Source organism: Triticum aestivum, chromosome 6B (genome assembly GCF_018294505.1).
Source record: "Triticum aestivum cultivar Chinese Spring chromosome 6B, IWGSC CS RefSeq v2.1, whole genome shotgun sequence".
NCBI classification, from domain to species: Eukaryota; Viridiplantae; Streptophyta; class Magnoliopsida; order Poales; family Poaceae; genus Triticum; species Triticum aestivum.
In genome coordinates, this window is record NC_057810.1 from 315,799,077 (window position 1) to 315,806,730 (window position 7,654).

The following is a 7,654-nucleotide window of genomic DNA, read 5'->3' on the forward strand; positions in this document are numbered from 1 at the left end:
AGTGTAGTAAGTTTATAGCATGCCCTCTGATCATGTTGTGTTCACCTGACTTGGGCAATAGAGTATGCCTGAGGATCCAGTTGATCGTTGGGAGTCCTGACAGAAGATCATGTACAGATCCAAATTTATGTGTCTCAACTGCAGCATCTGGGATCTCCTTGTACATATGAGCCATGGAATTGTGATCCATCTTCTTCTTGGCATAGAAATCCAAGTCATCTTCCTGCTCCTTGGGTGCATTGATCAGATTTGCCCATTCCTCAATAGTTGATTGGTACCTTGTACCTTCAGACATCCACACTATCCTGCCATCTGGGTAGAAATGTGTTGTGGAGTAGAATTGCATAATGAGCTCATCATTCCACTTTGTGAGCTTCTGCCCAAGAAATTCTGCAACTCCACAAGCAATGAAACTGTCTTGTACTCCAGGATAGTGTTCCTCATTCTCTTTCATGTAGGTCCAGTCGACCCACCTCATGTCACAAACTATAGGTTTCTTGTCCAACAACACTGTCTCATAGAAATCCTGCTGTTCCTTAGTGTGGAACCTGTAGTCAACAACAGTCCTCCTCCTGATAGCATAGGGATCAAATAACCTCCACTGTCTGAGTCCTGCATCCTTTCTTAGCTTCATGTTCTCAGCCACAGGATGAGCATCATTGTGGTATGGAATCTTTGGCTTTAGCTTTCTCAACACATGCTCTTCATCTTCTTCTTCCTCAGCAACAGTTTCAGGCATTGGGGCCTTGTTCTTCTCAGTAGCTGGTATACTCTTGGTATTCCTCTTTGGTGCACTCTTGGGCTTGGAGGCAGCTTTGGGTGCTTCTTTGGGCTTTGATGTTGCAGCCCCTGACTTTATAGCATCACCCATCAGCTTTTGTGCCTTGGGTGCTGGTGCATCAACCTCTTCTTCCTCCTCCTCAGAGTCTCTCCTCATAGAGGGGTTGCCAAGAACCTTGGCAGTAGTGGTTTTGGATCTCTTCTTCTTCTTATCTTGACCAGCAGCTTCATCTTCTGACTCAATAGTAAACTTCATGGTTTCTCCAGTGGGAACCTTCTTGGGTTTGGAAGTGGTAATCCTTCTTGCAGGTGCCCCTTTGGGATCAGGCTTTTCAGGTGCTTGTGTTGATCCTCTGACCTTCAGCATAGGTGTCCTCTTGGCAGGGACCTTCCTATTGAGCCCAGGCTTTGTGTTCTTTGCTAAGCCATACTCCTTTTTAAGCACTACCTTCTTGGAAGTAGCCTCATCTTCAGCTGCCACATAGTCCTCATCCTCAGAGTCTGAGGTTCTCTTCCTTCTGGCTCTTGTGGCTGCTTTAGGCAAATTGCTACGAGTGCTTCTGCTGCCATCATCTAAAGAACTTGAGGGACTAGTGCCCTCACTCATGTGAATCTGCTCTTCTTCCCTGTTCTGACTATCACTTTGGTCTGACATGCTGAATACACTGACTGCTAACCCTGTGAATAGCTATAGATGAGATAGAATGGATGAGCATCACAAAATGCAGAGATATTTGCAAAAAAGTGATTCAAAAACTTAGTTTTAGTTTTCCATTGAAAGCATTTAGGATCAACCGATTTTCAAACTCGGTGATACCGAAGCAGTTTTGGAACCTAAACTAGTGAACTCGGTCAGACCGAGTCACAGTTCGGTGGCACCGAGACTGCTAGGGTTTCACAAAGTTCTAAAATCGGTCACACCGATTAGCAAGTCTCGGTCAGACCGAGAGCTACTAGTGCAATGGCGTTAGCCGAATCGGTGGGATCGAGTTTTCCAACTCGGTGGGTCCGAGATGGTTTCGGCGGAAACCTAACCCTAAATTTTCAAATCACATCTATTCTAAGGATTGTTTTGACTGGATAGAAGTGTTTCAATCATGGCAAGAATCATAATGAACACAATGTGCTGAGAATCAGACGAGGATAGCACTGTGATCGAGTTCATACCCTAGTTCGGCGATGAACTCGCTACGGCGGCAACGGCGGAGAAGAAATCGAAGACGTCATTCTATGGCGGCTACGGTGAGTTCTGGGTCTGGGGCATTGATATGAACTACAAAATGTTGTGGCCAGATGGGCCGAAATGGGTTCTGAATACCGACTTGATGAGAACCGCCAAGGGACGACGTCATTCTAGGCTTCATCGCAATGACATGGACCATAGCCAGATGGGAGAACCAAGGTGATGCCGCGTTTGTAGGTGTCCTGGACATTCACGTAGGGAATGCCCGTATCGAGCGAACAACACCGCATGATGTTGATTTATCTGTACTCGCTATGTCTACTTATATTTGTATTATACTTTTATTAATTTAAATTGAATCTGTTTGTATTATTGAATCTCTTTGTGTTATTGTATTTATATTTATTTTAAATTGAATCTCTTTGTATTATTGTACCCGTGATGTTAACTACAACTAATTAATGTAAATTATATCTCTTTGTATTATTGAATCTCTTTGTGTTATTGTATTTATATTTATTGTACATTGAATCTCTTTGTATTTTTTTTGTATGTTTGTGTGCAGGTTATGGCAGAAGTGTCAATGCTTTTGGAGGGGCCCCATGACGCCGGCCACCGTTGCCACCTATTTTTTAACCCAAATAAAGAACATGATTATCGGAGTTTCAGACTTCGAACCGTAAAGAAAACCTGGCCAATACACAATTATTTCATTCCTCACCTTGACGCTTATGGACTACATGCTTTTGCTAGGCTCACATCAAGCAAAGACCCATCCAAGTTACGTTCGGACCCATCCCTTTTGACATCCCTCGTTGACCGATGGAGACCTGAAACCCACACCTTTCACTTTCGTTTTGGGGATCTTGCACCTACACTGAAAGATGTTTCTATGATTCTTGCTCTACCAATTAGAGGTGAGCCGTTAGTCTCTCGATGAGTGTCTAAGTCTTGGGCACAAAATATATCAGACCATCTTGGGATGACAATGCCAGAATCACAACATACTGGTGGCCCTCGTGGCATCCCACTCCCCTGGCTTCATGATAACTTTCTTAATTTTTCTAGCTTCGCTGATTCTGAGACGAGGAAAAGACATATGTTTGCGTATTTGTTGTGGCTCCTCGGGGTTATGTTGCCAAATTCACACGGGGACGTACTTCTCCCTGGTCTCATCTACATTGTGGAGAAGATGGTAGATGAACCTTTACCCGAGCAGCCAAAATACAGCTTCGGTTCTGCCATTCTATCTCATACATATAGAGGCTTGTGTGATGCCACACAAAAAACTTCCTTCGCAAAAAAAGCTCTGTTACTTTGTGTCCCCTACGAGTTTCTACAGTTGTGGCCCTGGGAATACCTCCCTATAGGATGACCTCATACAATAAATCCCATACACCCATACGACTGTAGCGAGGGCAGTTGTGTAACTATGGCCAGCAGGTGGACAAAGGCACGGAAACATTGGTCTCCAAGTATTGCGAAAAATTGTTACCCTATATACCACCAGCAGTTTGAGGCACTTGATGAGTCTATAGTCACATGGAACATATGGACTCAGGAGCATGTACAGATGGTCTTTGATATACGACCCATCATAGCAGGCATGTTGACCGATAGTGCATTCTAGCAGATGTACCGACGAGAAACCCATAAGTAAGATGTGATCTCCCTAAATAGTTAGTGTCCTTTTTAATTTGCTAAACTCACACTTTGTTACATAATTTGCAGGCTAACCAATATGGGCCACGGTTGGAGTCTTTACAATTGGATGGAACGCAACATTCAATGGGTACAGAAGTGGGAAAATGAAGCGCTAGCAGATATAGTGTATCAACTTAGGTACATTTTATTTACATTATTTATTACAATGACCATACGATGCGTGAAGATGCTTTGCTTTCATCACAAGCAGTGGTACTGCATCAGCACGCGTACAAGCCTGGCCGGTCAACCAGCTACGATACCAACAAATCTCACGCACGAGGAGCAGATGCAGAGACCTGTTGAGCTGCATGCAGCTTACTATCATGACGGGATGGTAATCACTAGTAATTTTTTTAGGTCCATCATTTCATAATCATTTCAACCAAATAACAATCAAATATTTTTCCAGCTCCAAACTGCCAACGAAATAGGACAAATGGCGACGGAAAGCATGCCGCCCAGGGGACAAGTTGTCAAGTCATTCAATAAACGTTTTAAAGAGTACGTGCTAACAAAGTTGAGATGTGGTAGAGGCGACGACGTTGTCACTGGAGCGTACAACATGCCAGTACCGAGGTCAGCCAGACCGAGTGCAGCGCCATCATCCAGACCGAGCGAGCCGCGTACAAGCCATGGGCAGTGGGGGGAGGATCTGAGTACTACAACGACATTGCCACGACATGACTCATCTCTGCCACTACATCGCTCTTCATCGGTATTGCTTCATCAGGGGCAAAAATCGCAGGACCATGGCATGGGCTTGGATTCGATGCCCGAGTTGTATCTTTCCCCAAAGCCATATGCATACGCAGGATATGGTGCATACACTCAAGGTGAGGGATCTCAGCCGTATCTCTCCACGCGAGGGATCTCCATGCCCGAGGAGACTCGTGTCCCAGATTTAAACCTGTACCAGGTAGAATGTTCAGACAGTACAGGCGAGGGATCTGATCAGGTAGTCATGTTTACATTTTTATGCATTTACAGTGATATTACATATTATCCTCTAACAGTTTTTGTTTACAATGTTTCTATGTGCAGGGCATACCTGATGCAAATTGGGACGATGAGTACACCCAACCTGGCGACAATGTTAACGCAGTAGATACAGATTTCTTCAGAGAGGACGTTATTGGCCCATCTTTTATCCCCGAGGAGTCACAACAACCATATGCCTACAATTATGCAGCGGGTTCGCAACAAGAATTATAGACTCCACCACCTATGCAGGAGTCGCAGACACAGGAAGACCAACTGGAGTACGGTCGTGGTCTTCGTGTAACTCGACCACCTAATCGCTTGGAGCTTTCCGGTCCGAAGGGAAGGCCAGGTGGCCGTCGTCGACTACAATGATTCATCTATCTACGTGTGCGACCCATTGTATCTACATATGTCAGTATCAGACTTTCCGACTTATGTATCAAACATTATGTATGCTGAAATAAAAATGCACCAGTCCCGTTAAATTCAGATGTACTTGCATTATTAGTTTGTGCTTGTTGTACTTGTTGAACGACGTTCGATAATTAGTGGAGGGAAATAAAATGCTACATCTTATTGTAAACCAATATTTTTTTCATTAAGACACGATACAACTGAAATTAAGATACATCATACTATTGAAATAAAGCTACATTTAAGTACTGAAATAAAGCTACACTAAACTGCAGAAATTAAGATACAAACGATTGCGAAATAAAGCTACACGAAACTACAAAAATTAAGACACTAAACTCACACATCGTCCCCCACGTCCCTCTGTCCAACATTCAGAACCACGACAATCTTGCCCTTCGAGGACGTAGCTTAAAAAATACATGAAGGCATCATCGTCATCCTCCGTGATGCAGAATTCTTGCCCTTCGAGGACGCGGAACTCTTGCCCTTGGATGATGCAGAACTATTGCCCTTCGAGGATGCAGAACCCGGAAGCGGCGACATGAAGATATCATCGTCGTCCTCGCTTTCTTCAGTCCATAAAAATGGATGCTTTGTTGCAGTCCTTTTGAAAGTTTCACTCTTCGGCTCCACTACCTTCTTCCACCTTTCATGCAACCTAAGAAGTTCAGTACATACGTCCTCATAAGTCCTTTAAGGCCACCCAGACCTATGTAATTCGTGGGCCAACTCATTCATTATGGTGTCACTACCGGTGAGTTCGTCCCATGGAACTATCCTATTGTCCATCCTGAAATCAGTGGCTAGCTTCAGAAGACATCTGCTCATCCCAGGGTGAAAACTACGATCGAAAGGATAATGGGACATGTCGACTACACTACACTACACTGCTTATTCACCTCCATGTGAAGGTGGTTGGCGGGAAGAGGATGACTGGACGAGAGCCTCGGTGTCTCCTTTTATAGGCTTAGACGACAAATGATGGCGAAAAAATAAGCGCAAACGGACGAAATTAGGCGGGAAATTTTAGGATCCCTGTAGTGTCGGCACAACAGGTTCCCGCAGCATCGGATTCCCACAGCGAGTGACTGATTGCCACAGTGCGTCACATCCGCTCAAGAAATAGTTAGAGCGATTCTCGCAATGTCGTCGCATCCGCTGAGGCAAAAGTAGCAAAAGCAGGCTGATTACCAGTGCATCAATGCTCTTCGGTGTGCGGCACAAAACACGCGTACAAATAAGCACGCCTGAGTGTTGTCGCTTCGGGGCTAAAGACGGAAGCGTAAATCATGCAGGCAGGCGGGAATCCGATTCCAGATCATCGGAACTTGCGGCAGAAAGCAAAACAAATTTGGTGTTGTCACCTCCGCTGCAGCAGCAACTTTCGAAGCATGGGAATTAGCAGAGTTTGCATCGGAATCAGTGCTGTCAGTCACGGAAATCAACGCCAAATCCTCCTTTCCCGCAAGCGCATGCAGCAGCCGGCCGCCTCCGCTAATGGCGGCAGGGCCCGCGCCTCGGCCAGAGCAGCAGCAGTTGTCGGCCAGCAGCTGTCGGCCAGGTGAGGCCGCCTCAGGTAGTGGGGGCGAGGCCCACTGGCAGGGCGACCGCGCTAGGGCTGGCCGCCTCCGGCAGTGGGGGCAGGGCCCACCTGGCCCACCCCGTTCCGTCGCGGCTCGGTGTGGTGCTACGATTTTGTTCGCCTAGGTGACCGCCTCCTGCGGTGGCGGCAGGGCCCGCCGCCTCCTTGCATGGTGGCAGGTGCCACGTGTCGCCTGCCGCGCCTGCCGCTACCGCTGAGGGGGTTCTTTTTATCAAATTGATCCACAGGTAGTCCTTTTTGTCAATTCATCTCGGCAGGGGGTCCTTTTGGACAAAAAAATCCCTCTTATTTTACCTTTTAACAAAATAAATAAAAGGTATCTGATTATGGCGTGACAACCGGCATCACTAACTGGCATTTGTTAATACTCGTGATACTTTACATGATATATGTGCTTTTTTGAAGTTACATGCATGAACAAAATGACTGGATTGCAAACCTCTTAGACTCACCTAAAATAACCCTAAAAAAAGACTCACCTAAAATATGTGACGAACATGCTACTACATAAACTCATTATAAAGCAAAGTAGAACCAAACACATTTCAAATGTAGCTAGATCTTTTGAACATATATGACACCATACACCATGCATAACTTAAGCTTTTTTCCATGCCTTATGAATGGTGCTTTCTTTTTTCATATAGAATTGCCTATAAATTCAGAGACAACATTAAAACTTCCTAATGAAAAAAAATCCATCATGTGGTATGTCATGATTACAAAATATGGAGTGCGTTTGGATTCATATTCTCTCAAATCCATATAGTGGCTTCTATCTGCAAAGTAGAATCTCGAAGTAGGACATGACAATCGGCACCACAAACTTGTATTTGTAAACACTCATGACATTTTGCATCATGTATGTGTTTTTTAGTTACAAGCACGGATAACTTGATTGTGCATTCCAACCTCTTAAACGCACCTAAAATATGTTATGAATATGCTACTACATGAACACATCATAAAGCAAAGAAGAACCA